The following is a 7587-nucleotide window of genomic DNA, read 5'->3' as shown; positions in this document are numbered from 1 at the left end:
ATTTAAATTGTTTATGTCAGTCGTGGATTGATAATAATCAACCCTAACAACTGTCCTGTTGGTGGAACAGAAGGAGTTGAGGGCAGGGTTGGGGTGATTAGGCAACTGTAATGGATTTCTGATGGTATAAAATGAACATAAGCTAACCTAACCTAACCTAGCCTTACAACTTAATCTAACGTATAAGCTAATGTGGACTTGATTTGTTTTTAGACAAAGCCTCCTAGTTATCACCATTTGCCTTTTACTAAGTCATAACTTTTTAGAAACTGAATTTTATTGGTGCGTGTGTGTGTGTGTGTGTGTGTGTGTGTGTGTGTGTGTGTGTAATAATAATAATAATAATAATAATAATTAACGGTTTATTGAAAGAGCTTGGCAGCCAGAAGGCTGAAAATATACAGTTACATATTTGGGGAATGGGTTTCGAATTACAAATAATATACAAGTAACATAAGTGATACAAATAAGATATATAATAACTAGATGGAGAAAAGCTCAAACTACAGTGCATTTCAACATAGTGACAGTGCAAGTAGTAGTATTTACTGGGAGTGAATACACTGGTTTATTACAAGTTATTGATAATTTTTACAATGGTTGGGACTGGGCTGTTCTTATAGCGATCAGTTGTGCACGTATGGGCTGATGCGGTTGTGGTGTCGAAGCAGGGATCTCAGGTGGTAGTAGGAGCCGGTGTCGAGGATGGTGTAGAAGCTTCTTACCAAATTTGCAGATGAGGTCGTGGTGATGGTCAGTGGTGAAGTCGAAAGGGTCCAGTGTGTTGAGCGCTTCTTGATATGTGTGGAGTAGGAAAGGGAGAGAATAATCTTGCATGCCCTCTTTTGCACTTTTTCTAGGTGTTTACGTTGTGTGGCATTTAGGGAGGAAGACCAGGTGGGGGAGGCATAGGTGAGCTTGGGAAGTATGAATGTTGTGTAAACACTGAGGAGCTCGGGTGCAGGAACTCCGAGGGACTTGAGTCGGCGGAGGAGGTGGAGACGGAAACTGGAGGATTTGACAACTTCACTGACGTGTGTGTGTGTGTGTGTGTGTGTGTGTGTGTGTGTGTGTGTGTGTGTGTGTGTGTGTGTGTGTGTGTGTGTGTGTGTGTGTGCAGCATAACAGCGGAAATAAACATCAGTGTTCAATACAATACCATGTTTTATTCATGATCACCAACCCCTTCTCCCCCAAGAGCTGCTGCAGCTGTGAATGTCTTTATAATATTCTGAAAGTCACACAGGTCAAGGTCGTAGTTCAGAGTCTGAGGTCAATGTCAGTTATTATTTTCTATAACATTTACCAGGCGGGGTAAGCTAACACACCTGACTTGAGTGCAACAGTCCAGTACACATTAAAAACACCACCTTGTCACACCCTCTCTCCTCCTCCTCCTCCTCCTCCTCCTCCTTAGATGGGTCAAAAACTATGCAGGATTTTTTCCTCCCAGCGTCTTGACACGATAATGAGGTAATTACACATTGATCCTGAGAGAATGAAATGTTAAATGGCTCATCTTTTTTTTACACCGTGTGACATAATACTTGGTCAGCTTTTATTATCACGCAACGTAGACTTGAGAGTTGTAGTTCCTGGTTGTTGTTGTTGATGATGTGTTGATAGAGGCCTCAGAATTTTTTTATTGGGAGTCTTTATTGATGGTTGTGGATTCCTGTTATGCGCACACACACACACACATACACACACACACACACACACACACACTTGAACATATTTAAAAGTAAGTTTACTGGTGGCTCGCTCACTCACTCAGGGAGAGAGAGAGAGAACTGTGTGTGTGTGTGTGTGTGTTAACAGGTGACCTGTTGACTAAAGTAGAGTCATCTGCCAAGAACAAGAGAGAGAGAGAGAGAGAGAGAGAGAGAGAGAGAGAGAGAGAGAGAGAGTCACCTCATTAAAGACGGTCATGTTTCCAGGTGAAGACGTTCTTACCCTGGCATTCTTCTCCCTCATGGTTAAGACGTCATTCACATTCAATATATAATGTCCTTTTAAGATTTAAGTGAATCTCTCTCTCTCTCTCTCTCTCTCTCTCTCTCGGCCGAAACTTGAATTTTCAAACTTTTTCGTCTCCAACAACTACTTTATTCTTCTTCTTTAACTCGTCTTCTCCTCTTCCTGCTTTGTATTGCCTCCTCCTCCTCCTCCTCATCATCATCATCATCATCATCATCATCATTTTCTTCTCTTCTCCACCCTCCCCTCTCCCTTTTCCTTCCTCGTCTTCGAGTGTTTTGACTTCATAAACTTACATTTTCCTCATCGTCAGTCGTGTGACGTTTACCACTCCACCCTCCCAGCCAGTCATAGTGTTGTAACGGGAGGGTTTTTTTTTCTTTTTTACGGGCATTAGCCCACCCGGACACAGGTCATTTTATGATCCGCATCAAGGCCTGGGGAGCGAAAATATAATAAAATGATGATAATAAAATTCATAACATTTAATATAAATAATAATAATAATAATAATAATAATAATAATAATAATAATAATAATAATAATAATAATAATATAGAGTCATAAATAAATACAAAAATTTAAAAATATATCAATAGTGAGAAATGATATATGTATGTTGTGTTGTCAATAGTAAGAGAAACAATTGAGACCCTGCAATTGTGTGTAAATGAGGCAGAAAGTCAGATCAGCAACCTGGGACTTGGTCACAATTTTCGTGATGCCATATGGCAGCAGGGTCTACCATTAGACAACACATTATGCTTCCAATATCTTCCCAGGCGGTAGTACCTCCCTGTTTGGTAGCTGACTACTACCTACTACCTACGACCAACGCAAAGCACGCACGTTTCTCACTACGACCCATAACAAAGGCTTCAATCCCCTGAAGGACGTTCCGATCCTGTTGGATTTTTTTATTTTTTATTTTTTATTATTATTCCCACGGTTCACCGTACATAGGATTCTTAAAGAGATAGGCTTTTGTTTTTGTGTATCACGTTTTACGGATTTTATAATAGTTGAGATGCAGTGTATGGTGATCGTCTTTTGTTTACGTCTCTTGTGTACTGGATGATATTTCTTATATCTACGTTTTGTTTTCACAGATGGCTTAATTTGTGCGTATATATATATATATATATATATATATATATATATATATATATATATATATATATATATATATATATATATATATATATATATATATATATATGGTCTCGTTATTTTGTTAACATGACAGATGTGAATTATTTTTCTATAAATTCAGCAATGATTGAAGGTCATATGCAAATTAGTTTTTATGAAGCACCTGTCTATGAACAGCATCAGTTAGCAATTTTTATTATTACTTTTTTTTCCTTGTTACTGAATTATTAGTAATATTATTGTCGTCATTACCAGTCATCATTTTACATTTTGTCATGTCGTCAAAGTCGTTATTGTTGTAGCCATCACCCAATCGCAGCCATCCACGTCATCATTCACTACCCAATCACAGTCATCTACACCATTATTTTTCCGTCAGTAAGATAACCTAACTGGGGCTTCCCCGTACTCAATTCAGAAAGTCTAGTTAGTGGAAAAAATTCCTGGCGTTATATTCATTAGAGTCCGTTTCTAATTCAAGATCAATGTTAAATCAAGTCTCGGTGGTCGAAATCCCGGAAGGTGGGCGTCAAAGAGCCACATAAACAAGTGAAGTGGCTACCCGGTGCACCCAGACGATCGCGCGCAGTAATAAATTCCCGCCATTTGTCGACCAGTATCTTCACAGTTGCCAGAGACGGTCGTGTCACCTTTACCATCCCCGCATTGTATTTTTTTACTCGGCAGTGTATTTTGTTGTATAGATGGGTGATATCCTCGTATTATCTGTATTATTTGTTGAGTTTATGAAATATATTGAAAGGCGAACGGCCACCAGGAGTTATTTTAAAGAGCAATTTGGGGAAAGTTATTACGGGAATTTCCCCCTGTGCCGGGGTGTGTGGTAACACTAGGAGTGTCTTATATCGTGGTGGCCTCTATTGCCTCGGTGGGGGGCCGCCCCCGGGATGAGCCACAGCTCCGGGTCCAGCTCTCTGACTTCATCTTTGGCCCTATTAATGGAAGTGTCGGTTAATGGGGCCATCAGTTAGTGGGGACATCGCTTAAGGATATCACGGGTTAAATCAGCCGCAGGTTTATTAAGGCTATAAGTTCCTTCCTCCTCCTCTTTCCTCTCCTCCTCCTCCCCCTCTTTCTTCTCCTCCTTCTCCTCCTCCTCCTCTTTCTTCTCCTCCTTCTCCTCCTCCTCCTCCTCCTCTACCACCCCTGGGCCAGCCGTCTCTCAGTGATGGCCGCTCTTATGAGCTGTGACTACTTGTAAGAGTTATTGGGAAGTAGGTACAGTGGTGCTGAAGACTCTGGCTCAGGATTGCCTCAAAATTAAAGCGCCTTTGATATGTTCTCATTAATTTAGAGATGAATGGACTTATCTGGTTATGGTAAAGTGTAAGCTCTGTTCTGTCGCCTATATTGTTACTGCAGACACTCTTGTGAATACAGATCGTCACTCGCCCTATACTCGTCACTGACCATCACTCAGACTATCACACAGACCGTCATATAGGCCGTTACAATAGAGTATAGACCGTAACAACAGACCGCCATACAGGCCGTTACAATAGAGTATAGACCGTAACAACAGACCGCCATACAGGCCGTTACAATAGAGTATAGACCGTAACAACAGACCGCCATACAGGCCGTTACAATAGAGTATAGACCGAAACAACAGACCGTCACAAAGCAACTGTAGACGTAGTTATGTAAACGCGGAAGAAATATGCGGTGTTGCAACCCTCCTTAGATTACTGGTGTTATTTTTAGTGCGTGTACAAGTGTTGCCAGAGGTGGGTGTTCCTCGCCAGGGTACCACCACCACTATTACCACACCCTCACCACTATTACCACACAACCACACCCTCACCACTATTACCACACCCTCACCACTATTACCACACCCTCACCACTATTACCACACCCTCACCACCATTACCACACTACCAAAACCTCACCCACTATTACCACACTACCACACCTCACCAATTACCACACCACCACACCCTAACCACCACCACCTCACCTCACCACTATTACCACACTACCACACCCTCACCACCATTACCACACTACCACACCTCACCACTATTACCACACTACCACACCTCACGACTATTACCACCCTCACCACCATTACCACACCACCCTCACCACTATTACACCCTCACCCACTATTACCACACTACCACCCTCACCACTATTACCACACCACCACACCCTCACCACCATTACCACACACACCCCTAACCACCACCACCTCACCTCACCACCATTACCCACACTACCACACCTCACCACTATTACCACCCCTCACCACTATTACCACACTGCCACACCCCTAACCACCACCACCTCACCCCTCACCACCATTACCACACTACCACACCCTCACCACTATTACCACTACCACACCATCACCCATTACCACTACACACCCTCACGACTATTACCACACCCTCACCACCATTACACACTACCCCCTCACCACTATTACCACACCCTCACCACTATTACCACACCCTCACCACTATTACCACACTACCACCCTCACCACTAATTACCACCTTCACCACCATTATCACTGCCACCTAACCACCACCACCTCACCCTCACCCACCTATTACCCACCCTCACCACTATTACCACCATCACCACCATTACCACACTACACCCTCACCACTATTACCACCTCACCACCATTACCACCTACCACCCTCACCACCATTACCACACTACACACACCCTAACCACCACCACTTCACCTAACCTAACCTAACCAAACCACAGCTACATCTAACGTAACAACCTTACTCCTAGCCTAACTAAACCAAACTTACCTTCATCTTAATCTAACCAAACCTGACTTAGGCCGAACGTAATCAAAGTTAACCTAACTAACCCTGATCCGGAGCTTAGTTTTGCACAGTGTGTGTGTGTGTGTGTGTGTGTGTGTGTGTGTGTGTGTGTGTGTGTGTGTGTGTGTGTGTGTGTGTGTGTGTGTGTGTGTGTGTGTGTGTGTGTGTGTGTGTGTGTGTTCCCTCCCTCCCTCAACAAATTCAGACGGACTTCTCCTCAACACCCCCCTCACCTAGACACACAGCCAGCCGTTCCCATCCCTCACCAGAATCCTTCTCACCTCCGTATTTCCCACCCCCTTCTTCCCACCCATCTCCCCCCCAAGAGATCGAGGATAAACTCCCGTTCTCCCCTGTCTCCTCCTCCCTATCTCCCCCCTCACACACACACTGATGGTGATAGTGTGTAGGAGCCTTGTGATAGTGATAATGACAATGTGTTGAGGCTTACTGTTGATGGTGAATGATGGTGACAACACTGTGATCAGAGCCCATGTATGAATTGTATTAAATCTTCATGGTATTATACAAACACACAGACAGACAGACAGACATGTAGAAAAAGATATATAAAGAAAAAAGACAGACAGACAGACAGACTGACAGACTGATAGAGAGGCAGGCAGACAGAGAGACAGGGACAAGTAAAGAAACAGACAGACAGAGAGAGCGTGAGAAAAAGACAGAGAGAGAGAGTCAGTCTATCGCACCATGAAGACGTAAGAAATACATCCTGAAATTTCACGAAAGAAAATAAATAAATAAATAAATAAATAAATAAATAAATAAATCGGAACAACCTCGAGAACACACCAGAGAGGATCGTCAAACAACACTTATTTTCTTCGTCCTAAAACAAAACCACGAATTAAACTCATGTCAAACAAAACCACGACGCCTTTAACTATTACCAAACAAAACCACGACGCCTTTAACTATTACCAAACAAAACCACGACGCCTTTACTCGTTCAGAAACAAAACCACGACGCCTTAAACTATTACCAAACAAAACCACGACGCCTTTACTCGTTCAGAAACAAAACCCACGACGCCTTTAACTATTACCAAACAAAACCGACGACTGCTCTCGTTCAGAAACAAAACCACGACGCCTTTACTCGTTCAGAAACAAAACCACGACGCCTTTAACTATTACCAAACAAAACCACGACGCCTTTAACTATTACCAAACAAAACCACGACGCCTTTAACTCTTATGCAAACAAAACCATACCTCTACTCACACTCCCCTAATCGTCTAAATAAAACTAAGAATGTGAACCCACTCCAACCTAATACAAAAACTGGAAATATTGAAGAAAAAACACATAAAAACCGTAAAACCAATGAAATATAAAAATACATAATTGTCAAAATGGACTGGGAACATGAGAGGTCGACGCTAGTAATGATATTATCAACAGTACACCACAGCGACACCCCTACCAGGAGAGGGAGGGCGTCTAGCTTAGTTGGAGAGACACACACACACACACACACACACACACACACACACACACACACACACACACACACACACATACACACACATACACACATACACACGCCAAGATAAACTCAAAGCTGGAAACGGCTACTGTACCCAGGGATGAGTAGGAACCTGCAATGGTAAGGAGGA

The sequence above is a fragment of the Homarus americanus genome, unplaced genomic scaffold (assembly GCF_018991925.1).
Source record: "Homarus americanus isolate GMGI-L3 unplaced genomic scaffold, GMGI_Hamer_2.0 scaffold11218, whole genome shotgun sequence".
In the NCBI taxonomy this organism is placed as follows: Eukaryota; Metazoa; Arthropoda; class Malacostraca; order Decapoda; family Nephropidae; genus Homarus; species Homarus americanus.
Note: the sequence above shows the minus strand (reverse complement) of the source record.